Below are 27563 nucleotides of genomic sequence, written 5' to 3'. Positions count from 1 at the left end.
CTATTTGAAATCTCTTAACTACTCAAACTATTTCTTGTCCCCATTTTTGTCAAGAAGGAATTCTCAATCCCATGATGCCAAGGCCAGGCTCATCCCTGGGAGTCATGTCCCATGTCGACAAGGCGATTTACACCACTGAGAGCATCTTATCATGATGATGAATATGCAACTATGTGATGATATTGTGAACTGCTGAGTATAAGTGTTGGGAATGTTTGTGTTTCTTGTAATTTTTTTTAATTAATAAAAAATTAAAAAAAAAAGAGTTGCATCTTAGACCCAAGAACACAAATATATTTAAAGTGAAAACATGGAAAAAAGCAGTAGTAGCTATACTAATATTAGATAAGAGACTTTATAAAGACATCAAGAGACAAAGAAGGGCATTACACATTAATAGAAGGGACAATACAACAAGAGGAAATAACATTGTAAATGTTTATGCTCCCACTCAAGGAGCTCTGAAGTACATGAGGCAAACACTGCTAAAACTGAAAGGAGTTCACTCATTAATATCAGTTCATATTAGTGAAACCATGCAGCATTTGCCCTTTTGTTTCTGGCTAATTTCACTTAGCTTTATGTTGGCAAGGTTCATTCACATTACTACATGCATCATGACTTTATTCTGTCTTACAGCTGCATAATATTCCATCTTATGTATAAACCAGTTGATCAGCAACTTGTCTACTGATGGACATTTAGATTATTTCCAACTCTTAGCAATCATGACTAACGGTGCTATAAACATCAGTATGCAAACATTCATTTGTGTCCCCTGAATATATACGTAGTAATGGGATTGTTAACATTAATGAATAAACTTTGAGAGCTAAAGTTAAGAACACAGGTTATCAAGAGCTAGAAAGAGGGGAGAGATTGGGTATTTGGTACTGAAGGAATACAGAATGTGTAACAGGAGTGATCGTAAAGATTCAGAAATGGATACCACAATACTACCTGGTGGCAGCACAATAATTTAAGTACACTGAAGGAAGCTGAAAGTGAATATGGTTGAGGAAGAAAGGGTGGCGGGACGTGTATGACAACAGAAGGAAATACAGAGGATAAAAACCAAGATGGTATAACTTAGGAAAAGGTACAGTAGACAAGGATGGTGATTAAATGTACAAATATAAGAATGTTTTCGCATGAGAGAATAATTGAATGTCAACATTGCAAAGTGTTGAAATGGGATGGTATACAAGAAAAATTACAATCAATGCAAGCCAAGGTCTATAGCTATACTAAGATAGTTCATAAGAGGGACCTCCGCATTATTGCTGTATTTCCTTACTGAAATGACTTTATGAATTTGTGTACCCTCAAGAATGCTTTCTGAAAGAGGTAGTAAAACAAAAACATATGCTGCATATGCCAAGCATGCCCAAGCCAGCCTGCATTCCAGACAAAAGAAATCAGGTACAAGCCACAGCTTACAGCACCGTCCCAATCCATTTCCATAGTAACTGCCACCCTGCTTACTTTCCTATATAATCTGGAGACAATATTTGGCGCTCAGACATTGGATAGAAGTTCTCTGAGCCTGCCGGCAATAAAAAGTTTGTCCACTTCTCAGAGGCACCGGTGTTTTCTTGGTGGTGTTCAGAGTTTTTCCCTACTTCCAATACAGCTAACAGTAACATGGCAGTATGGTTACACTGAATGTAACAAGGGCAACATGCCAGAACCAAATGTCAATAAGCAGGAGTTAGAGGGGAGGGGTACTGGATTCTTTGCAGAAGAAAAGGAAACGTCCTCATATAGATTGTGCAGACAAAGGCATGCCTATGTGATTATACTAGGAACCATTAATTTTTTTGCTTAGGCTGGATTGTATGGTGTGAAAATAAAACTGAAAATGAACAGAGATGGTTTGTACAAGTTAGTGGGATGTCCTGATGTATCCAGAGTAATGTGGGCACAGAATAAAAAAGTATATGCAAAGTCCCGTTGGAGGACTGGGGAGAAAGAAAAAAATACTCAACTTCCCCATCTGGGGAATTCCTGACATTCTCACAAGCAGTGGGGATAATCACTTCAATAGGTTGAGCCCATGATCTTGGAGTTTGCCCCAATGAAACTTATTCTAAGAAAGAAGAAGCTAAGACTACTTATAATTAGGCCTAAGCATCACACACAGAAAAACTCTTTTGTTGCTTGAATGTAGACTCTCTCTAAGCCAACTTATGCCCTCCCCACTATGGGGGACATGACCCCCAGGGGTGTAAATCTTCCTGGCAATGTGGGATACAGGACTCCTGGGATGAGCCAGGACCTGGAATCATGGGATTGAGAAAGACACACAAGAATAACCTATACTAACTCAAGAAGAAATAGATCTCAACAAACCAATTGGATGTAAAAAGGTTCAATCAGTCATCAAAATCTTCCCACAAAGAAAATCTCAAAACCAGAAGCTTCACAGGGGAATTTTATCAAACATTCCAAAAAGAACTAACACCAATCCTGCTCAGTCTTCCAAAAACTGAGGGAAAAGGAATACTACCTAACATTTTATGAAGGTAATACCTTCATAATACTCTAATACCAAAACCGAATAAAGATGCTAAAAGAAATGAAAACTACAGACCAATCTCTTTAATGAATATAGCTGCAAAAATGATCAACAAAATACTAGCAAACACAATCCAACAATACATTAAAGCAATCAGTGGTTTATGTCTCATGTATAAACACGTAATTTGTGACAATAGCTACACAAAAGTAGAGGATGCAGACGTGTAAGAACAGCTTAAGTACACTGCTAAAATTAACTTAGTATCAGAGAAAATGTAATTGTAATAGATTTAGGATTTTAAATTTAAACCCAGTGGTAACTACAAAGAAAACAGAATATCCAACTCACAGAGAGAGGAGTATATGTTGCCAGGGGTGGGGTGAATGGAAAGTCAATGAATAATGTTTGGGAAGATAGGAAAGTTTTGGTAACAGAAGGCAGTAAGAGTACCACAATATTGTGAATTTGATTAATCCCACCCAATGTTATATAGCCTGAAAAAGTTCAAGTTGTATATATGTTCACAAAATTGAAATTAAAAGAAAAAATGCAACCAGATAGATGATGACAAATTTAATGTAATATGACCTCAGATTGATCTAACAAGGAAGGAGAAAAGGCTAATAAAAAGAAAATTACTATGGGTGTATGGGTAATTAAGCAGTAGAATTCTTACCTGCAAAACAGGAGGTACAGCTTTGATTCCTGGGCCCAGTACTCCAAAAACAAAACAAAAGAAGTTCAACAAATGGTGCTGTGATAATCAGATCTTCATATGGAAAAAGAATGAAATGTAACCCCTACAGCATAGCATGCAAAAAGAAAAAAGGAAATCTAGGTCATATAAAAAATGGAACATAGATTGTTAACCTTGAATTTCTTGACTTTGGCAACTGCATTTTAGGTTACATAAGTGAATATCTTATCTCTTAGGAAACATACCTGGCAGTATAAAGTCTACACGGAGCAAGATGTATACCAACCTAAATGAATGCCCAGAAAATGTATTGATATAGACAGATAAAGACAAATGAATAGAGTCTAGGGTTCCAAGATGGCGGATCAGTGAAGTGTGGAAATTTAGTTCATCCTGCACAACAGCTTGTAAGTAGCTAGGAACAAAGAAAACAACTGCTGGGGCCACATCAGCGATGGGACACAGTGTACACCGGTCTGAACAAGCTGGACTGGATGTGACCCCAAACAGAACTCTAAGTACCCAAACTATGGAGGCAGGCAACCTTACCCCCACGGGCTGGTTTCCAGAGGGGAAAGGAAAGAGACTTTACTGGCGGCAGGGGCATAGCTCAACCAACCTCCAATTGCAAAAATATTAACAAACTCTGACTACTGAAAATTTGCCCCCAGCTCAGAAAAAGAGCTAAAGGTACTAGGAGCTGTGGCTCTGGCACACAGTGGGGCGAGGCTTATGGAAAAACAACAACAACAACAACAACCACAACAAAAATAAAACCAGAGGTTTTCTGGATCAGACAACATGAAACAGTTGAAAAGGGATGGTCTCTAAAAAAGGGGGGGGGAAGGGTACACATAGAACCTGGAGATACACAGAGCAACATACCAACTTAAGCTCTTGATTAACAAACCAGAGAAATGGGGTCCTCCTCTTGTAAAGTATTTTTCTTTCTTTGTTTCTACTATTTAACTGCTCATTAGATAGAACTGCAAGGATTCTCAGGCTCCAAAAGCCCCAGGCAAGGGCAAAATTGGCTTGATTGAGAGATGAAGAGACTGGTCAGGTGAGAGGAATTAATTCCCTGAAGGCTGTGCCTTCCCCAGAAGAGGGGTGGGGCCAAGCTCAGGTGGAATCCCTCCCTCAAGGAATTCAGACCCCAGGGGCTGGAAAACTGAAGCAGTTAAAGCCAGCCTACAAACTCTACTCTGTCTCATTCACAGCTGCAGCAGGGAGAGTGTGCTGAAATTAAAGGCACCACATCACTTTATGCTGGTGGGAAACCACAGGGAGACAAGCACCACATACTGGACAGGAGAGGAAAAACACAGAATCTAGAGGCTTCATAGCAGAGTCTGTCAACCTGCTGGGTCAGGAAAAACTGATACAGGTGACTCTTTCTTTCTGAGAGGAGGCCAATCTAATCTGGGAAAATCTGGCTGCGGTCTATTATATCTAACTACATCCTCCCAAAAAAAGAAAAGAAAAGAAAGAGAAAAAGGCTCCATATAGGCAAGGCAAGAAACAGAAAAACAAAAACTGAAAAATTCTGATCCATTAAACAAAATCTATGCTAGAGGTCTAGAATAAGCTGAACTGAATGTCAAAGAACAGATAGAGAACAAAGCCATCCAGCAAGAAAATCCTAGGCAAAACAGTGAAGACAATCTCCAGATTGTCTTAATTAGAATAAACTAATTAAGAAAGTCAAATGCCTAGATATGAGCAAAAAATAACGAATCATAGTAGGAAAATTGAAGAGATGGCCCAGGCAAAGAAACAAACCAACAATTCAAATGAAATACATGAGTTGAAACAACTAATTTAGGATGCTGGAGCACACATGGAAATTCTCATCAAAAATCAACTCAATGAGTTGAGCGAGGATTTAAAGAATGCAACAGATGAACACAAAGAAGAAACCGAAATTCTGAAAACCCATCACAGCACTTATGGGAATGAAAGGCACGGTAGAAGAGAGAAAGCAAAGATGGAAACTACAACATTAGATTTGAACAAGGAGAAAGAAGAATTAGTGAACCGAAGGACAGGACATCAGAAATCCAATACAAAAAAGAAAATATAGGGAAAAGAATGGAAAAATATGAACAGGGACTTGGGGAATTAAATGACAACTCGAAGTATTTGAATGTACATGCTGTGGGTGTCTCAGAAGGAGAAGACAAGGGAAAAGGAGGAGCAAGACTAATGGAGGAAATTATTACTGAAAATTTCCCATCTCTTGTGAAGACATAAAATTACAGGTTCAAGAAGTACAGCATAACCCAAACAGAATAAACCCAAAAAGACATACTCTAAGACACGTACTAAACAGAATGTCAGATGTCAAAGAGAAAGAGAGGATCTTGAAAGCAGCAAAAGAAAAGCAATCCATCACATACAAGGGAAGCCAAATAAGACTATACATAGATTTCTCAGAAGAAACTATGGAGGCAAGAAGTCAGTGGTAAGATATATTTTAAAATTTTAAAAGAGAAAAACTGCCAACCAAGAATTCTATATTCTATATCCAGCAAAAGGGTCCTTCAAAATCGAGGCAGAAATCAAAATATTTTCAGACAAGAAATCACTGAGAATTTGTGACCCAAGAGAACAGCTCTGCAAGAAATACTAAAGGGAATCCTAGAGCCAGGAAAAGACAAGAGAGAGGGGTGTGGAGAAGAGTGTAGAAATGAAGACTATCAGTAAAGGTAAAAAGAGAAAAAAAATTAGATATAACACATAAAATCCAAGAGGCAAAATGGTAGAAGTACTGCCCTTATCAGTAATAACACTAAATGTTAATGGATTAAGCTCCCCAATCAAAAAACACAGACTGTCTGGCAGAATGGATTAAAAAACAGAACCCATCTATATCCTGTCTAAAGGAGACACATTTTAGACCCAAGGACAAACATAGGTTGAAAGGAAAAGGTTGGGAAAAGATACCTCATGCAAATAACGATCAGAAAAGAGCAGGAGTACCTATACTAATATCCGACAAATTAGACTTCAAACATAAAACAATTATAAGAGACAAAGAAGGACACTATGTATTAATAAAAGAAACAATTCAACCAGTCAGAGTGTTCCAAAATATATGAGGCAAACACTGAAAAGAGAAATAGACACATCTACCATAATAGAGACTTCAATTTCCCACTCTCATTCACGAATAGAACATGCAGACAAAGGGTCGACAAAGAAACAGAGAATTTGAATAATACAATCAGTGAACTAGACATAACAGACATTCATAAAACAATACACCCCACAAAAGCAGGATATACCTTTTTCTCAAGCGCTCATGCATCATTCTCAAGGATAGACCATGTGCTGGGACACAAAGCAAGTCTCAATAAATTTAAAAAGATTGAAATAATACAAAACACTTCCGTCAATGATAGAGGAATGAAGTTGGAAATCAATAATAGGCAGAGGGCCAGAAAATTCACAAATATATGGAAGACAAACAACACACTCTTAAACGGCCAGTGCATCAAGGAAGAAATTGTAAGAGAAATCAGTAAATATCTCAAGGCAAATGAAAATGAAAACACAAGATATCAAAATCTATGGGATGATGTGGGCCTTCCTGGCAACGTGGGACAGAGATCCTGGAATGAGCTGAGACTCAGTATCAAGGGACTGAGAAAAACCCTAGAATGAGCTGAGAATTAACATCAAGGGACTGAGAGAACCTTCTCCACCAAACGGGGAAGAGTGAAATGAGACTAAGTGTCAATGGCTGAGGGATTCCAAACAGAGTTGAGAGGTTATCCTGGAGGTTATTCTTATGCATTAAGTAGATAGCACCTTGTTGTTCAAGATGTAGCGGAGAGGCCTGAAAATGTAGAGCTGTGTTCCAGTAGCCATGTTTGTCGATGATGATTGAACAATGATATAGCTTTCACAATGAGACTCTGTGAATGTGAAAACCTTGTGTCTGATGCTCCTTTTAGCTATTATATCAACAGAAGAGTAGAACATATGGAATAAAAATAAATAATAGGGGGAACAAATGTTAAAATAAATTTAGTTTGAAATGCTAGTGGTAAATGAAAGCGAGGGGTAAGAGGTATGGTATGTATAATCTTTTTTTTCTCTGTTATCATTTTATTTCTTTTTCTGTTGTGTTTTTATTTCTTTTTCTAAATTGATGCAAATGTTCCAAGAAATGCTGAATATGCAACTATGTGATGATATTAAGAATTACTGATTGTATAGGTAGAATGGAATGATATCTTAATGTTTTGTTTGTTAATTTTTTTAACTAATAAAAAATTAAAAAAAAAAACTATGGGATGCAGCAAAGGCAGTGTGAAGAGGGAAATTTATTGACTTAAATGCCTATATCAAAAAACAAAGAGCAAAAACTAACCGTTCACTTGGAAGAACTAGAGAAAGAACAGCAAATTAATGCCAAAGCAAGCAAAAGGAAAGAAATTACAAAGTTTAGAGCAGAAATAAATGAAACTGAGAACATGAAAATAATTGAGAAAATCAACAAAACCAGAGGTTGGTTCTTCGAGGAAATCAATACAATTGATGGACCCTTAGCAAGGTTGACAAAAAGAAAAAGAGAGGATGCAAATAAAACTGGAAATGGAAAAGGAGACATAACCACTGACCCTGCAGAAATAAAGGAGGTAATGATACTAGGAACAGCTTTATGCTAATAAACTAGACAACAAAGATAAAATGGAAAACTTCCTAGAAAGGCACGAACAACCAACACTGACTCAAGAAAATGATGACCTCAACAAACCAGCCACAAGAAGAGAAATTGAAGCAGTCATCAAGAAGTTTCAAAATTAGAAGTCTATGATCAAACAGCTTCACATGTGAATTCTACCAAGTATTCAAGAAAGAATTAGTACCTACCTTGTTCAAACTCTTCAAAAAAACTGAAGAGGTAGGAAGGCTCCCTAAGTCATTCTATGAAGCCAACATCACCCTCATACCATAGCGAGACAAAGATACTACAAGAAAAGAATATTACAGACCAATATCTCTAATGAATATAGATGAAAAAATCTTCAACAAAATTCTTGCAATTCGAATCCAGCAGCAAATTATCCTCCATGACCAAGTGGGATTTATTCTAGGTATGCAAGGATGGTTCAACATAAGAAAATCAATTAATGTAATACATCATACCAACAATTCAAAGCAGAAAAAAAAAAGTGATCATCTCGATTGATGCAGAAAAGGCATTTGACAAAATTCAACACCCTTTCTTGATTAAAATGCTTTAAAGGATAGAAATAGAACAGAACTTCCTCAGTACAATAAAGGAAATATATGAAAAACCCACAACTAACATCAGCCTCAATGGGGAAAACTGAGAGCTTTCCCCTAAGATCAAGAACAAGACAAGGATGTCCACTGTCACCACTGTTATTCAATATTGTGTTAGAAGTTCTAGCCAGAGCAATTAGACAAGAAAAAGAGATACAAAACATCAAAATTGGAAAGGAAGAAGTAAAACTATCACTGCTTACAGATGATATTATATATCGAAAACCCCTAAAATCTACAGCAAAACTAAATGAGTACAGCCAAGGGGCAAGTTACAAGATCAACCCTCAAAAATCTGTAGTGTGTATATACACTAGTAATGAGCAACCCGAAGAGGAAATGAAGAAAACAATATCCATTTACCATTACAACCAAAAGAATAAAATACTTAGGAATAAATTAACTAAGGATACAAAAGACCTATACAAAGAAAACTACAAGACACTGCCAAAAGACATCACAGAAGAGCTAAATAGATGGAAGGGCATACCGTATTCATGGACTGGAAGACCAAATATAGTTAAGATGTCAATTCTACCTAAATTGATTTACAGATTCAATGCAATACCAATCAAAATCCCAACAACTTACTTTACAGAAATAGAAAAACCAATAAGCAAATGTATCCAGAAGGGCAGGGTACCCCAAATTGCTAAAAGTATGTCGAGGAAAAAAAAAAAACGAAGCTGGAGGTCTCATGCTACCTGATTTTAAGGCATATTATGAAGGCACAGTGGTCAAAACAGCACAGTACTGGCATAAAGACAGATATACTGACCAATGGAATCGAATAGAGTGTTCAGATATAGACCCTCTCATCTATGGGCATTTGATCTTTGATAAGGCAGTCAAGTCAACTCATTTGGGTCAGAACGGTCTCTTCAATAAATGGTGCCTAGAGAACTGGATATCCATATGCAAAAGAATGAAAGAGGACCCGTATCTCACGCCCTATATAAAACTTAACTCAAAATGGATCAAAGATCTAAACATCAGGTCAAAGACCATAAAACAGAGGAAAATGTAGGGAAATAGCTTATAAATCTTATAATTGGAGGTGGTTTTATAAACCTTAAACCTAAAGCAAGAACACTGAAGAAAGAAAGAAAGAAATGGGAACTCCTCAAAATTAAACACTTTTGTGCACCAAAGAACTTCATCAAGAAAGTAAAAAGACAGCCTACACATGGAAGACAATATTTGGAAATGCCATATCAGATACAGGTCTAGTACCCAGAATTTATAAAGAGATCGTTCAACTCAACAACAAAAAGATAGCCAATCCATTTACAAAATGGGAAAAAGACTTGAACAGACACTTCTCAGAAGAGGAAATACAAATGGCCAAAAGGCACATGAAGAGATGCTCAATGTCCCTGGCCATTAGAGAAATGCAAACCAAAACCACAATGAGATATCATCTCACACCCACCAGAATGGCCATTATCAACAAAACAGAAAATGACAAGTGCTGGACAGGATGTGGACAAAGAGGCACACTTACCCACTGTTGGTGGGAATGCTAATGGTCCTGAGCAACCTGTGCAATTCAAAGGAGGTGATGCAGTCAGAACCATGTACTGTGGATAAAAGCCTCTGGTAAGCAATAAAAAGTAGTCCTAAAAACAAAACAAGAAAATAAAAGGCATGGATATTAGAAAAAGTAAACTTATCCCTAATGTGAGTTGATAAGATCTTACAGAGACAATACTACAGAATACACACACACTAAAAACTGACATACACACACACACCACTAACTAATAAATAAATGAATGCAGTAATGCTGCAGGGTAAAAGAGAAAAATCCATAAATCAGTTACATTTATGCATAAAAATTATGAGGAATCCAAGAAGGAAATTAAGAAATCAAATCTACAATGGCATCAAAAGTATTAAAATGTCTAGGAATAAACTTAACCAAAGTATGCAAGAGTGTAAACTGATATCTATAAAATATTTCTGAAAGAAATTAAAGAAGACTTAAATAAATGGAAAGACATCTCATTTCAGGGACTGGAAGATTTAATACAATTCAGAAGGCAAAACTCCACTCCCCCCACCCCCGCCAAATGAGTTAGAGATGCACTGCAATGCCTATAAAAATCCCAAAGGCCATTTTTTACAAAGAAATATAAAAGCTGGCTCTTAAAATCATATGGAATTATAAAAGACCCTGAATAGTTGAAATGATATTGTAAAAAAATAACAAAACTGGAGATAACAATTCTCTATTTCAAAGCATATTACAAATTTACAGTAATCAGTAGTGTGATATTGACATAAAGGCAAACATACCAACCAATGGAATAGAATTAATAGTCTAGAAATAAACCCATGCATCTATGGTCAATTGATTTTAAACATGGTACCAAGATCTTGCACTCTGGAAAAAACAGTGTCTTCACCAAATGGTGGTGAGACAAGTGCATATTCATATAAAAAGCATGAAGTTTGAACCCTATCTTAGAGTAGTTACCAAAAAATTAAATCATTTACACAGCTAAACGTAAGAGAAAAACTATAGTGCTCTTACAAAATATAGGGGTAAATCTTCACGACTTTGCGTTTCGCAGTTAATGCCTGGATATAACATTAAAAACACTGGAAACCAAAAAAAGAAAAAAGAAATGGATAAACTGATTTCACAAAACGTTAAGTAACAAAAAGTAAAAACTTCAATTTATCAAAGGAACCTCTCAAGAAAGTAAAAAGGCAGTCTAGTGAATGGGAGAAAATATTTACCTGAGAAGGGCCTACTATCCAGACTACATATAAAAAAAATCTCTTACATTTAAAAAAGACAAAAAATATATAGTGATGTCAGAGACCCGGGTTCAATTCCCAGTGCCTGTCCTTGAAAAAAAAAAGTGAAAAATGGGCAAAGGATTGGAAACGACCATTCTTCAAGGAATATATGCAAATAGCTAACAAGCACATAAAAAGATGTGCAACATTTTTAGTCATTAGGGATATGCATATTAAAACTATGAGACACCTCTTTACACCCACTAGGATAGCTATACATTTTTTTAATCTAAAATAATTCTTGGTGAAGATATGGAGAAATCAGAACCCTTCTATACACTGCTGGTGAGATGTACAATGGTTTCACCACTGTGGAAAATATTTGGTAGTTCCTCATTAAGGTTTATACAGAACTAGCAGATGTTTCAGCAATTCTACTTCTTGATATATACCCAAAATTGAAAAAGAAGATATTCAAATAACTATACACAAATGGTTATACCACCACTATTCACAATATCCAACAGCAAATAATATATCAACTAATGAATGAATAATCAAAATATGTTATATCGATACTTTGGAATACTGTTCAACCATAAAAAAAAAATTAAGTAATGGTACAAGTAACATGGACAAATCTAAATAAACAAGATAAATGACAGAAGCAAGGTAAAAAATGTCACACGCCAAAGCAATATCTAGAATACGTAACTCAACAGAAACAGAAAGATTAAAGCGTGACAAGAGTTCAAGGGAGTGGAGAAGTGAGTAGTTCCTTTTAGAGGTATGAGTTTCCTTTGGATATGATGAAATTACTCTGGAACAAGACAAAGCTGATGCAAAACACTGTGTATATACTAAATGCTACTGATTATACTGTTTAAAACGGTTACATTTATGTGTGAAGTGAATTTCATCTCATTACAAAAAAATTACAGATAAGCCCAAGCACAATAAATGCCTATTTTATTCAAAGAAATTTAATTTTCCCCTACATTTTAATGTTTATATATGAATATAAACAATAACTAGTTCTAAATTTTATAGAACATTTTCTCATATTTCTTTTCATGCAAAACTGACACTGTATTCAGAGGAAAAAAAATGGCAAATGAAGCAGAAACACTTCCTCTTAAAAGTTCAATTCAATTGGGAGTGATATGGCAACAAAACTATGTCCTGCACTGTGTTATGTACTATAATTTTTACATAATTTCCCCTTATGAAAAACAAGTACATGGGAGATTCGGGTTTGATTTCTGGACAATATATCCCCCCAAAAATCTTTTTAAAAATGGTATAAAATTGGTCCTCAATTTTGCTTATGATAACTAATAACATTTTTAATCTGTTCTAGACAGTATTATGTGGCCCCTACACTACCATTTGCATACTCCATTCCTCATCAGAGTAGTCTGTTTTACTTTTGTCACATCATTAGACATGTGGAAAATATTCGTCTTCCTCTTATTATTTCTAGATTTATTTCAGAAAATTCCAGACATTTCTCTGTAGAGGCCCAATGTATTAAACTTCCTGATGTATTTCCAGGATCTGGCAAAGATAATGCAGTCAAAAGAACTGTTAAATGAATAAAGGGATGAATTAATTTTCAAAACTTCCCTTCAAAATGGCCTTACATATCCAACATCATATGAGGGTTATAATTTTCTAATTGTCTGGTATTTTCAATCAAGATGAACAAATTCTCACACAATGAAATGCTGACTACATTTATTATCTATATAATCCAGGTATGAGTCCTGGAATACCGCCCTTATTAGGGCTATTAAATATTTTTAAGGAATGTTATATTTACCCTGAGAAGTAGTAATAGACAAGCCAGGATTTGGAAGAATGCAAACTGCTACCTTCCTTTGAAATCTCAGAAGCAAACTGACCTTGCCAAGTCTTCCAATTTTTGAGTTCTAGCAAGTTCTCCAAGAGATGTGTGCACGTCTTATTTACTTACACTTTTATAAGTCCTGAGAATATTTAGACTTGTTTTAACATCGAACCAACATCTTACATTTTATGGTACTGACTTTAGCCTTACCATATTCATTTCCTATTCTGACTACCTGTGTTCGTTTTTCATTTTTGTCTTGAATTTATTTCATTACTTTTTTTTTTTTTTTCATGGGCAGGCACCAGGAACCGAACCCGGGTCCTCGCGCTTGGCAGGCAAGCATTCTTACCTGCTGAGCCACCGTGGCCCTATTTCATTACTTTTAATGGCCTCCTCCAAGATTCTAAGTCTTTGCTGTTCAACACTGTAAACACAAAATACTTGTAAGCCACATGCAGCTACTAAATTTAAATTAATAAAATTAAATTAAAACAAAAAAATTCGGTTCTTCAGTAACACTAGTCAAATTACAAATTTCCACTCACCACATGTAGGAATGGACTGGGCAGATATAGAACATCACCTTCACTGCAGAAAGTATTATTAGGTATGTTCATTTGGATCTTAAGATATTGCTTCTTCTTTTCCTATTTATAAATGATTTTTCTTTTTGGCTTAGCTCTATTAATTCCCTTCTTTCTTTCCTTAAATGATGTTTTGTTTTGTTTTGCACGGGCAGGCACTGGGAATCGAATCTTCCGCATGGCAGGTGAGAATTCTGCCACCGAGCCACCGTTGTACCACCCCCTTAAATGATGTTTTATTTTATTTCTTTTAATTTCTTAAGGGAGAGGTTAACATCATTTAATTACTTATTTGAATTGATATAAATATTTTTCACAATATAAGGCCAGTAAGATTCCTGGAAATATTGCTTTAGTTTTGTGACTTAAGAAATTTTATGTGACAGACGCAACTATTATTTTTTTCATGATGCACATTTTTAAAATTGTGCCAACTTTTTTTAAAGAGTTTTTCTCCATTAACTTTTCTTTTTAATTTTTTAAAAAACTTTTATTTTGGAAAATACTTTCAAATTTAAACGACAGTAAATAACACAAATCCCATACAGAGAACCTCAACACATCACTACCCACCCCCGATACTCACATCCACCAATTTTAACATTTTTCCACTTTTGACATATCATTTTAACCATCTATCAATGTATCAGTTTATTTACTTTCTGAAAACTTGGGTGTAGGCTGTCCCTAAACACTTAATACTCCTAAGCACATTTCCTAAGATCAAGGAAATTCACTTCAATAACAATCTTAAGTATAGTTATCAAGTTCAAGAAATTAAACATTTATATAAAGCTTATAGTCTACATCCCAATTTTTCCATATGTCCCAATAATGTCTCTGAGTCTTTTCTCCTCGATGTTAGATCCCATCCAGGATCATCTATTGGCATTTAATTGTTTAACTGTCATTGCCTCATTAGTTACTCGTTTTTTTAAATCGTGGGAACATATATAATATGAACCTTCCCACCTCAACCAGTCCCAAATATATCTTTTATTGGGATTAATCACAGTCACAATATCCCTTATTACAATCCATTACTAAAATTTACCCTTCTCCCTCAATAGAAACCCTACACCCACTATGCATTAACTCCCCATTCTCCCTGCCCTCCACCCCTACAACCTGTAGTCTTATTTCTGACTCTACGAGTTTGCATATTCTCCAAAATTTTCTTTGTAGAAAATACACGGCACTTAAATTCAAAATTTGAAATCTATAATGAATTTCCTTCATTATCTCATAACTTTTTTGTATGGTTGGCTTATTTGAATCACAATCCAAACAAGGTCCATATGCTACCGTTTTGGTTATTATGGCTCTTAAGTCTTTAATCAATGGATAGACCCACTTCTTAAAAAAATTTCCTTGCAATTCATTTGTTGAAGGAATTGCCTGTTTGCCCTGTAGAGGTTTCATTGTCTGATTTTACAGATTACATCCCCAGGGTATCTTTTTTGTTTTTTTTTGTTTTTGTTTTTGCATGCTGTATGCTGGGGTCACTCCGTTTTTTTTTCCCCATGTGACTAACCCATTATTGCAGCACTATCTGTTAATTCTGGGGGGCTGGGTGTGGGGGGAATGCAGGGGCTGGGAATCGAACCCAGGTCTCCCACGTTGCAGGTGAGAATTCTACCACTGAACTATCCTTGCACCACCACCAGGGTATCTTTTAATGTGTTCCTCTGTTCAAGCTCTTCCCTATGCTTTATGTAAATTGGTAGTTTGATAAAATTCAGGTTTATTTTTCTTTCCCTTTTTTTTACCCTGGGTCCCACAAGTTTTGATTCAACAATATTTCACTATCATTCAATTTTAAATGTCTTCTAATTATATTGTGATTCTACTTTTTAAAGTAATATTTTCCAAACACTAGATTTATTCTAGTAATCTTTTAATTTATTTATTTCCATATTAATCACATTGTAATCAGAGTAATTGTGCCATTTGATTTGAGTCCTTTTAAATTTGTTGATACGTTGTATGGCCTAGTACATGTTGATTACTGTGAAAGTTGTTTTGGGCTTGAAAAGAACAAGTACAATTATTGTGGGGTACAGTATTTATGAACTGGCCTGACTGAAGCAGTTCCTTCAACAAGTTTCCCCATTAATTTTAAGTGCTAGAGTATATTTACTGTTTGTTATTATTTTCTGATTATGTTTCCTTCTGAATAAGGAATACTGGTTATCCCTCTCAAAACTGCCATGTTTTATTCTTATTATTTTATGAATCATTTGTCCGCCAAGTCTCTTTAAAGACAGATTTCCTTTTTTAGGACATAGTACTTTTAAATACACATTTGGTGAATAATAGTGGAATTCATTCTACCTTTTTTAAAGTAGGAAGGATTTTTATTGTCAAAACAAGTAATAGACAAAGTGTAACAGATGATAAATAAGTTAAGTAGGCCTGAGATGCAGTCCCTCATACTAAACCTGTATCAGAAAAGCAAAGCTTAACTAAGTTCTTGTCTCTTGCAAGTGCCCCTTCTCCCAGAACATGAAACCTGAGAACAACCAATCATAATTTGCCAGCTTCCTTTTCCTTTTGTAGCTTACTTCCTCTAAGACTAAGCCAAGTAAGGAGCACTACCCTTTATAAATCAATAAGGTTATTTTCTTTAACACTACCTTGTTCAGCCTATATAAACCTTGCTCTTGCTGTCACACTTCAGAGCTTCTCTCCATTTCATGGGTTTGATATGCCTAATTCATGAATTCATTCACTAATAAAAGTATGAGATAAAAAAAACTAATTTTCTGTGGGTTTTTTTTTTTTCCTGACAGCTTCAGTGATGACAACAGAATATGAAGCAACTGCTAAGGACTCTGGAGACAAGACAGAAATTCCATTCTCTGCTCTCACCACCCTCTCCAAGAATCACTGAGAGTGAGTTACTCTCAGATCTGAGTTCCACTCTGTGTTTGAGCTCACTGATCTCACTAGCTCTCAGTCCAAAGGTTAGTCAATCCCACTGATAAGAAAGATCAGATTTTGAGCCTGAGTCCCCTAGCCTTTTGGTACAGTCTACAGTTTCATTTTTGCTACTGCTCATTTCTCTGCCTATGCCCATGGTAAGAAGTGAAATGATAAATCTGGGAGTTTGAATGTTTAATATTTTGATTCACCACCTTCTGGCACTATGTCATTTACATATTCAAAAACTGAGGGGTTTAGAAGCTGTGCCTAGCTAACAAAATTGCAACATCTCGCCACAGACAATTTGAGATTTTAATGTCCATTATAGGAAACAATAAAAAGATAAAATTATTCATCTCAGAAATGCACTCCAGAAAAGGAGCTTTCAAACTAGTCAAATGGAATGCCTGCTATGACAGCAACTCAGAGCATAATAAGAAATCGCAATACTCTAAAATAGTTTCATTAAAGGATTCTTTGCAAAAGGCAAATAAGAAACTAAAAGTTTATGAAAATTCCATGTTTTATGTCTGACCAATAGCAAAATTTTTTTAATTGAAACTATAAGATCTCTCTTTGCGACTATCTGTAGGTTTGTTCTATATTTTCTTACCTCTGAATAGCATTACCAAATTAACCTATAAAACTCCTTAAAAAAGAGCTCTACTCAAACTGACCTAAAAACAAGTACTTGCATAAACATTAATATTCCTAAAGGTCCAAAAATTAAGGAAATCAAAGTTTTAATATTTCCAATGAAAAAAATAGTATTCAATAGTATCCAAATATTTTAAAGAAAATTAAAGTTCCCATAATACAGATAAACATTTGGCAAAAAGGATTGATTTTAAATTACTAAGTAAAAATAGGTATCATGTTTGGAATTATCAACGTAAGTACAAAAGAAGCACATAATTTTTATTCTATGTGGGAGTGTTCTTCCTAAATGTATACAGGTTTACTGATCAAATACCTAACATAACATCTCTTAGATCTTTGAAATGATGAAAATGTAAATTTGTCTTTAAAGAGTAATTGTGTTTTGAGAAAATGCTAGCTTTAAGACAGTTTGCAAGATATTTCTGAAAATTTAAACATGTAAGAAACATGTGTTGTTAAGGGAAAAGAAAGTAGTTTTGTCTTAAAGTAAAAGAACTCTGCTGCAGAACGAGAAACAGTAATATGTAGGACTTTCCTGAACAGATACATGAAGTTGAAGGTTTGCAGAAACAGCATTTTATTTGACATGGTTAAGTTTGGCTAAGTTTGATAGTTTTGATGTTTTCTTATCAGACAATATCTTCATGTAAAACTACTATTTGGTTTTCTCCCTCTTTAAAATGATAGTTTTCTTGGATTACTGGTCTGCTCTTAACAAGAAGTTAAAAGGTTTTTCTCAACTATCTGAGCAACCTGCTTTGAAAACAAACATTGTTGTTATAATAATCTCCTGTGCTGTATACTGATTTAATTATCCTCTGTTGTTTCAGAGAACAAGTCTTCTCATTTGAAAATAATTGTTTATTTTACAGTCATGCTACCTCCTCTCTGTATTTTATTTTTTTCTCTCTTTATTTTTAAAATACTTTATTACCATTTTGATTAACTAGAGAACTAAATATTTTTTCAGTGACCCATGATCCTATTTAACAATTAAGACCTGATAACTTTCAACACATTGCCTTCTTCTCAATGATGTCTTTTTGAACTCAAACTGCCACTGAAATTTCTGAGAGGGCCCCTGGAAAACTATAAAGGATTTGTTCTTTCACCCTGCAAATAGGAATGATTAAACTAGTTAGGTTTATTTGACACGTTTTCAGTTGCATGGGAAGTGTTAGCAAATTAAAAAGGATTTGTCTAACCTGTTGGTTCAATTTATAGGGTATCATAATATTAATATAAACATTTCAAAAGTTACATAAAATTCTTAGACATTTGCTAATACCCTCACTGCCCATGAGATGTTCAAGTACTTATATGCCTAACATTGGGCAATTGTAGTATTATTGTTCATAAGTTCAGTTATTCTTAAAATAATGTTTAATAAATTCTCATACCATCATTCTCATTTGTAAAACATAAGTTAACCATAGCCATTTTAAGTCTTCTGTCATCTACAGATGGATTTTATTCTAATGTTTTCCTGAAAACACTGAGGCCCTGGCTTCTACTGACATTGCTTAAAATAATTCTGAATGCACACCACTGGACTGAGTCAAGATTTCCAGAATTTTAGTCAAGATGCTAATGGGTTAATGAGATTGCTAGGTAATTCAAGTGAAACAAGATTTACCTAGGACTAAATGAACTGCAAATAATTATTATGTTTTTTCTTGGATTAATACCAATGTTTTACAGTTCTACTTTCTAGATATAAGGAAATATCTAGAATATCCCTTTTCCTTAAACTTCTATAATTCATGAAACACTCATCTTTATCTACCCAACTGACCCCTCCAGAATTTGGAAACTTACTGAATATTGGCTTTTCTTTTTAGCAAATTAGTTATCACACAGGCTTAATAAGAATCTTTCCTCCTTGATAACAGGAAATAATAGGAGGCAGTGGTTATTGATCCAAGTCTTAGGAATGGTAACTTGTGAAGACAGAGGAAATCCAAAACTATTGATTACTGTAGCCTGCCACTTGATGCCGTTGCCTATGCTTACCCAAACTATGTAAAAGCTGTAACAGCAGCTGCCAAATCAGTTAAAGCCTCAGCAAACTTAACTCGGAGCCTGTGTGTCCCAACATTCCTCCTCCAAAAATATGACTTCTTATGATATCCTTCTACTTTTACCTCCTAATCATCACTAAAGATGCTGCAATGGTCTTAAAGCCTGCTACTCGTACCTGTATCTGATGAGGTGGAACCCCATGACTATAAATTGGTGATTTCACAATTAATGATTCCATACATGCTCCTTTAAACATCCCAGATGCCATTCTATCTGTTAATGCTTCTTATGACAGAAATTCTGATAGTAAATTCCAAACAGGGCATTCAGTTACTACTCGCTAAGAACTGACTGAGTAAGGCAGCCTTTCACAATTTTCTTCTGCCCAACAGGATGACCTCTATCATCTTACCCTAGCCTCCTTTCTAAGTGGAAGAAAATCTGTTTATATCCATTCTAGTAACATATATTTGTTTTTTGTGCAATCCATGATACCATCATGGTATGAAACCAAAGATGATTTCTCACTTCTCCTGGTATTCCAATTAAAAATGGTTAAGTTAATAATGCCCTTTCTGCCACTTTACTCCTATCTATGATTACCAGCAAGATAGAAGCTCACACAGAAAGAACTGAGACTGAATAAATAACGGTCTTGCAGATTTTCATGCAGAAACAGTCTCCACTTGAACAGCTGACATTACAGACTTTAAAGTAAAACTGTCTAAATCATCTGAAGCAAGTGGCCTTCCCTGGCCCCAAATTTCACCTGTATGAAACACAAATTCTCCTTACACAAAATAAGGAGAATTACTGGCAGACCTATGCTCTGTGAATAAAACTGACACTGATCACTTACTGTCACACCATGACATGATCCAATTTGCAAATCCTTAATGCACTGGGCCAAAGAGTATCTCCAACAGGTAAACGACACCCTTCCTGACCTACATGACAGACACTCCATTAATCATAATCTAGAGCCAGGAGACTGGTCTACTGGAAATGTCACCAACAAAAAGCCCAAGAACCTCATTAAAAGGGAAACCACCAATTGCTCTGAACTTCTGACACTGCAACTAAATTATAGGGTGTTGAACTATGGGTCTACATATTTTAAAAGCAAAAGGCTCCACCACAGTCCTGGACTTGTTTTAACTCCAGAGACTTAATAATCAAACTAGCCAGGAATAAAATAGACCACGACACAAGGTAGACTACTTATTATTCCCCACATGATGAACCAAGTATTCACATACTGTTAACCTTATTATTAATACTTACATAATGAGTAAATCCTTTCTATTCCCCTATGCTTGGCCCCTTGTACTGGTCTAGAAAGACAAAACCATTATCCACTTCTCCCAGGCCATTACAAAGGGAAATAATCTCAAAAGAATACTGAATTTGTCACTAAGTCCTGATCCGTGCACAATGTAGGGAACCCCATTAATGTACCCATAATAAATTTTTTTCTTGTCCCAAATGCTTCAGTTCTCTACACTTACTTACACCATTTGTTTCACATCAAACATGAATACTAGATCCAAGGTCCTCTTCACCTTGCTTAACCTTTCCTAGAATCGTAATCTCACTGTAGATACAACTAGCCTAGAGAATTATACAGACATGATAGAAGAAATTGGAGACCTTAACGTAAATTGTCCACGTGCCTCCATAAACCACAAGTTACATTAAAAAATGCATGTCCCCTTTCAGGTTTAAGATTCCAACTATGCAAAAGATTCGCAACACAGATAAATTTTCACCACCTCCTTATTTGTGCCAATATCACAGACCCTTGGTTACTAAGAATCAATGATAGTATTTGTATTAACGGTTCTATAAACAACACCTTGGCTGGAGTTACACTGTTCTATCAGGCTATCTTTTATTTGAGAAGACTCTGATAAGCTATTTTCCTGGATACTAAACATCCTTAACAGACAGTAAATGTCTAGGCAAAGAGAACTCAGCACTCCCTTAGGAGTTTATAATCAATCTAAAACTTCTCACTCGATTATTTCCCTCAATCTACATTCTCAGACAAAACAAGATTTACCCAGGGAGTTCACAATTCTGGGTTTGCCTCTTTTGGCAAACTGTTGCCACTATGGTTTGAATAATTTGAAAACATGATTAGAGATCTATCACTCACAATACGAGAACTTGCTGAATCCTTTGATAGAGCTAGAGCTACACAATACATACATTAGCTACTCTAATAGCGTTGTCCTTGATTACTTATTATCTGAACAAGGAAGCATTTTTGCCATTGCCAACATCACCCACTGTACCTGAGTGAATACCTCTGGAACTTGAGACACAAGTGGATGAAATTACTGAATAAGGCACATGGCTCAAAGAGGTAAGATTTTCCTCAGCGCCATTTTTAAATCACTTTGATTTCGGCTGGTTTAAATTATGGGACCTGCGCTTAGAAGCACACTTCTAAGTATTTAGGCATTTTATTACTCACAGCATTCATATTCTCCCTATAAATGGGGGTACTGAGCTGCTTGTGAACCAGGAAATGCTTTCTTTATACCTGGAATGAGAATAAAAGAGATGAACAAGGAAAAACTGACAACATTATGACTACTTAACGAGCCCAACATTAAAACAACCTGCAGCTACTACTCAAAAACTTTAGGCAGATATTGAGAGTGGTGCTCAACACTGAAAATTAACTAGTTGAGGGCCAGATCAAAATGGGGGAAACTATTAAACAAAGCAGGCCCAAGATGGAGTCCTTCATGCTAGGCCCTCTGTCAGCAAAGTGAAGCCTAACTAACTTACTCTTGTAAGTGCTTTTTCACCTAGAACAAGAAATCTGAGAACCACCTATCATAATCACCAGCTCCCTTCTTCTTCTGTAACCTAGTTACTCTAATACAAGACTAAGGAAAACTTTTCTATACAAACCAATAAGGTTATTTTCTTTAAGACTTTCTTGTTAAACCTGTGTAAGTCTGGCTCTTTGCTCTTCAAACCTCCCCTCCACGTTATGGATTGGATGCTATCCAATACATGAATCACTTAATAAACTCTGAGCATCAAACAACTTCCTGTGGTTATGTTTCTTGTTGTTGGTCTGCTGAAAAATTAATTACTTATTTTTTTCACTCAGGACTCCCAGATCTCTCTATGGAAAAGTCAGCTCCTTACATACACAAATACCCAAAACATAAACCAGCAGGATTTTGAAACAGGAATCAAGACATATTCAACAGAATATGTTCACAGTGAAGAGAAATAAAAAGGCATTTCCCCTCTTTCCTTTCATGAGTAAGTTATGTTTATAAAGCACAAGGCTTATTTGGGAGGAAAATGTTTTCATATAGCAAAATCTTTAATTTTCTCGATGCCCCAGAAAAAAAAGTGACACTAGTTTCACACAAATTTCAAGACTATAATCTAGCTGGCGCAACCACATTTATTACTTCAAAAACTTACTATCCTTTTATTTATACAAACCAGTATTCTTTCCCTTAGGAGGTTTTCTACAAAATTGAAGTTAAATTATTATCATTTTCAAGGGTAAGAAAGGATATTCAAGAGCTGTGTTTGTTCTGTGTGACCCATAAAAAAGCATCCTTTCAACAGCACACGCACAAGAGGTACTGAATGAAGCACTGGATGGATATAGGACACGGTGATTCGCTAGGACTATCACAAAAGTACAAAGAGTTCAGTTTCAGCATCCGAAGAAGAGTCCCTCCCAAATCTGACCTTTCACTGTACCCAGGTCGCAAACAGATCTTAGGTCCCCATTACTGACAAGGTCAAAGCACTGTTCCATAACAGTGTCAAGAGTGCCAAAGTTGGGCAGGCCACAATGGCTCAGTGGCAGAGTTCTCGCCTGCTATGCCAGAGACCCGGGTTCGATTCCCGGTGCCTGCCCATGCAAAAAAACAAACAAAAAAAGTGCCAAAGTTATTTAAACCAGTCAGTGAACACTACTACTCCATGACTTGTTAGAGTACATGTTGCTAGTGGTAAAGGAATCAAGAAGCCTGGGTTTAGAACATCATAAACATTATTTACTTACTATTTTGCCCTATGTGTTCTAAGGCAAATGATGCAAAATTAGGTAATGAGGTCTCCAAACACCACTGTTGAGATTTAGTCTAACCTTAAAGCAGTACAAAATGGCTTCTTGCAGATAAAAAAGGTAACTTGTGCACTGTTTCTCAAAAGCCAATTAAGTCTCCAGCGTTAGGATCTGTTTAACAGGTTTTTATAAAATATACCTTTGGTATATCAGAGTCAAGGTAAAAAGGGAGTTGGGAGCAAGATATGCTCTATCCAGAGTCACTGGAATAGAAAACACTTTAGAACCCAGTAGGCATACACAAATTCAAGCCTCGGGGGTTGACATTATGAGTCTGTGCTGATTGTTTCTTCCATTACATGTCCATCTTGTGTGGTTTCAAGACTGCTGGATCGAAAGCTATTCAGGTGGCCTGGACACAGGTTAATTCTAATAGAGAGAACTTTCTAAACTCCTGTACAGGCCTGTTAACAAACACCACTGAAACAGAGAGATCTTGGTCCAAATATACTCCATTTTTATGATGAGTTTCTGTCGTTATACCCAATTCCAAATTCTAAGGGGCTAGAATTTGGTCCAGGTAAAGCTGTGAAAACCAAGAAATGTATCAGTTTTTGGTTTTTGCTTAAGTGGGCTGTCCTCCACATAACTTAGGTCACCAGTTTGAAGACTGGAAATTGTCCTGACATATCAAAATGGGGAGCATAGTGAAACCTATGGCCCATATAAATTAGAAAATGTTACCAGATGACCAGTATCTAGAAGCACTCATGTATTTCTATGTATTTCTACGTATTTTCATCATCAATAAGAAGGGAAATCCCCAATCCCAGGCAAGATCATATTTCAAACAAAGAGCTGCTGAGCACCATGTCATCATGTAACCCAGACGCAAGGACCTTGCAAAAAGGGAACTGGTTGAGGTAAATGAAACCTAAATCCCAAATGCAAAAGAGGAAAGAGTAATTGTGTACGAACTCTTCCAAAATTTTTTCATTAGCAAAAGCTGAAGCAGGATCTTCTACTGGAAAGTTGACGATTGAATGCACAGGTCAGAGTTCTGAGATGACCTGGCCTTACTATGTTCTCATTTTCCACTCTAAAGTGGGAATAAGAGGACGTACCTATTACTTTTTACAACCGTTGAGACGCTTTAAGGATAATTCTGAGTGAAAGCTTTCATTAATTTTCACAATCTGTCATGTTGCTTATTTCCTCTTTGCCTACGATTGATTAATCTTCAATCAATGTGAACTACTACGATCACCTCCTACACAATATTTTGAGAGAAATTATGAGTTGGGACATTCAAAGCACATGGAGCTTTATCGGTTCCCGGACCATTCACCCCCACTCCCCCCCAAAAAAGAGTATCAAAATACATGGAATTTTGTCTTTGCTACGTAAGGGTTCGAGTTACATTTACTATGACATGATAACCTTCCCATGGTTTCAAAATAAAGGATAACTCCCCTTAGGGAAATTGTTAATAAATTAGAAGAATGTATGCAAATTGATAAGAACCGTAAAGAAGAACTTAACTAGCAAGCCAATACACGTATCAATACAAGTACCTTCAATTACGTACAATACGTGAGACTGCTCAAAATTTAATCGTTTTTGAAATCTTGATGCATTATTATTACAACAACATCTCTTATAAGTCCATTTTCATTGACTGAAAATAAAGTAACATAAATGAAAACTTTTATGTGGCATCCGCGGGACGGCCGCGGCCAGCGAGCTCCCACCCGGGACGCACTCCCCGTTTCCCTCCCACCCACGAAAAGCCGCAAGCGCCTAAGCTGGTCCGGGTGACGGCTTCCGCGCCTCAGGGTTTGGGTGGGGTTCTCTGCACCCAAAGCGAAGCCGGCAACCCGCTCCCACAAGCTGAAGGACGAGACTCACATAAGAGAGACAGCGTAGCGGCTTCGCCATCTTGCCTCAGTCGCAGCCACCGCGGACGACACACACCTCCACTCTCTGTACGGCCTCACGCGATCTGACAATAGCGAAAAGTCCAGGAAGTACCGAACTCTCGCGATAATATGCCTTTCTTCCAGCGACGTGGGAGGAGGAAGGAACTCGCTTCAGGTGTTAACCACTCACTCTCATCCACGAAGCTGCGCTAAGAGCGGCCGTCCCTCCCTGGGCCAAAGGAGGTTCCGTAGTCGCAGAAGCCATTTCCCCAAACCAGCAAGATGAGAAAAGTGACGACAGATCCACAATATTTCATTGATTTTAAAGATGCGTATTTTTTACATTTTAGCACCTCTAGAATGTCAAGAGGTGTGTAACGATGACTGGCGTGTTCTTGTTGAATTGGCAGCAATTTCTCTTTCCTAGTGACTCAGGAAACAATAGTGCATCTTAAAATCCAGAGTGTCCTGCTCACTTGGGCAGCACATACACTAAAATTGGGAACCATATACCGAAAAGATTCGCATGGACTCTGCGCAAAGATGACATGCAAATTCGTGAAGTGTTTCACGTTTTTTATTGCACCGAGAGCCATTGACTGTACACTTAGGTGGATTGTATGGTGTGTGAATAAAACTTTAAAAAATGATAATGGAGGAAGGGGTATGGGGTGTTTGGCTTTTTTTTTCATTTACATTCTCTATTTTGAAGTAGTGAAAATGTTCTAAACTTGACAGTGCTGGTGAATGCACAGCTATATAATCATACTGTGAGCCACTGGTTGTATACATTAGATGAATTATATGTAGCGTGAATGTTTTTCAATAAAATCGCATTAAATGTATATATATATATATACTAATATATACTACTTGCCTCTAGCCCTAAAACCCAGAGGTACCAGTTTCTCCAAGAACATCAACCAGTTTCATTCCTCTATCCCATAAGGTTGCCACCCCTTTCAGCACAAAGAATTTAAAATGGTCGTTGCCCGTATATATCCCTGAAGATTTAGCGAATGATCAAATGAGAGGAAGGTGGTAACATAACCATTTGTTAAAATCATGAGAAATTAGGATAAAATTAGAAATTAAAATTAAAAATTTTTTTTTCCATTTTTGAAATAATGAAAATGTTCTAAAATTGTGGGTAATGAATGCACAACTACATGTTGATACTGTGAGCCATTGATTGTATACTTTGGATGGATTATATGCTATGTATGTACATCTGGAAAAAATTACATTAGAAAATCTTGTAAAAGGGATTTTATAAAGCTTAACAGTAGCTAATTTTTCCTGCTTAATTTAGCTATTTATATATATCTTAGCTTCTGAAATATCCAGCAAAAGCATTTGTGTCATTTTGTATTCATGGCTATGCATTTGGTGTGAGTTAAGAATTATAAAGAAAAGAATTATGGGCCCCATCAGGTTGAAAATAAACAATCCGAGACTTTCCCAGGGCGGTTATCTGTTTCTCGCCCTTCGCCCCCCTGACTCCTTGCGCCTAAATCACTTGTTGTAAAACTGTGGCTATCTGCAATAGCCACTCCCATGACTCATGCTCAAGAAATGCTCGCTGTGAAACTGTTAAAAGTGCTTGTTGTAAAGCTGCTCTTATCTGCTTTTTTGTAAAACAGCACCTGTGACCCATGCTCAACCCCCACCCCCCTCATCTTACCCTTTAAAAAGCTTTTGCAGACTTAAGTTCGGGGCTCTCTGTTCCTGCGTGTTCAGCGAGCCCCACACATGTGTGGAAAATAAACCCCTTGCGTGTTGCATGAGAGAAGTCTCTTGGAGTCCTCCTTTGCGTGGCAAAATTCTCAAATTCTTACAATCTGATGACATAGCAGATTTGATGAAACACAGTGGGTAGACTTCAACTCAAGAGATGGGGCGTGTGAAGCCAATCCATATTGAACGGTATACAGGTACAGTCCTGTTAGTCCTGAACTATTTTTCAAAGATTCAGTGTGGCCATGTATAGTATTGGAAAAGCTGCTCTGAACAGTAGGCATATGCTGGACCCAGTCCCAAATCAGGAATTCAGTGTTCCAACTTGGAAGAAACGAACTCTGAAAGTTCAGGCACCCAACAGGTAGGCCCAATAAACCTCAATAAAGTTGCTTCCCTAGTTGGGCAAATCTATATTTAATACAGAAAACCTCTCATTAAATATGGCAGCTTTGCATCCTCTTCCTCCTGAGACCCCTCTAATATGCTAGGAAACAGTTTTTATAAAGACAAAAACCCGTAAGGGCACAAAGGTGGGAATCTTGT

General features: G+C 36.4%; 1 long non-coding RNA gene and 3 other non-coding genes across 5 annotated transcripts; 2 read left to right on the top strand and 2 right to left on the bottom strand.

Annotated features, from left to right (window-relative positions):
- Positions 1–3197: 3197 nt before the first annotated feature.
- On the bottom strand, positions 3198–25796 carry LOC143674108 (uncharacterized). 2 transcript variants are annotated; one of them, XR_013170872.1, is made up of 3 exons: positions 25270–25761; positions 21787–21855; positions 3198–13540 (listed from the first exon to the last, which is right to left on the bottom strand). It is a non-coding gene; the product is annotated as an uncharacterized LOC143674108 (long non-coding RNA). The 2 variants fall into 2 exon arrangements; XR_013170873.1 differs by lacking the exon at positions 21787–21855 and having other exon boundaries at positions 3198–10135; positions 25270–25796.
- TRNAC-GCA (transfer RNA cysteine (anticodon GCA)) lies at positions 15286–15356 on the bottom strand. Its single transcript has one exon. It is a non-coding gene; the product is annotated as a tRNA-Cys (tRNA).
- TRNAS-GCU (transfer RNA serine (anticodon GCU)) lies at positions 23134–23212 on the top strand. Its single transcript has one exon. It is a non-coding gene; the product is annotated as a tRNA-Ser (tRNA).
- On the top strand, positions 25749–25858 carry LOC143675309 (U6 spliceosomal RNA). Its single transcript, XR_013171542.1, has one exon. It is a non-coding gene; the product is annotated as a U6 spliceosomal RNA (small nuclear RNA).
- The last annotated feature ends 1705 nt before the right edge of the window (positions 25859–27563 follow it).

This window comes from Tamandua tetradactyla, chromosome 2 (genome assembly GCF_023851605.1).
Source record: "Tamandua tetradactyla isolate mTamTet1 chromosome 2, mTamTet1.pri, whole genome shotgun sequence".
Taxonomy (NCBI): domain Eukaryota; kingdom Metazoa; phylum Chordata; class Mammalia; order Pilosa; family Myrmecophagidae; genus Tamandua; species Tamandua tetradactyla.
This window is presented reverse-complemented; position numbering and strand designations above follow the sequence as displayed.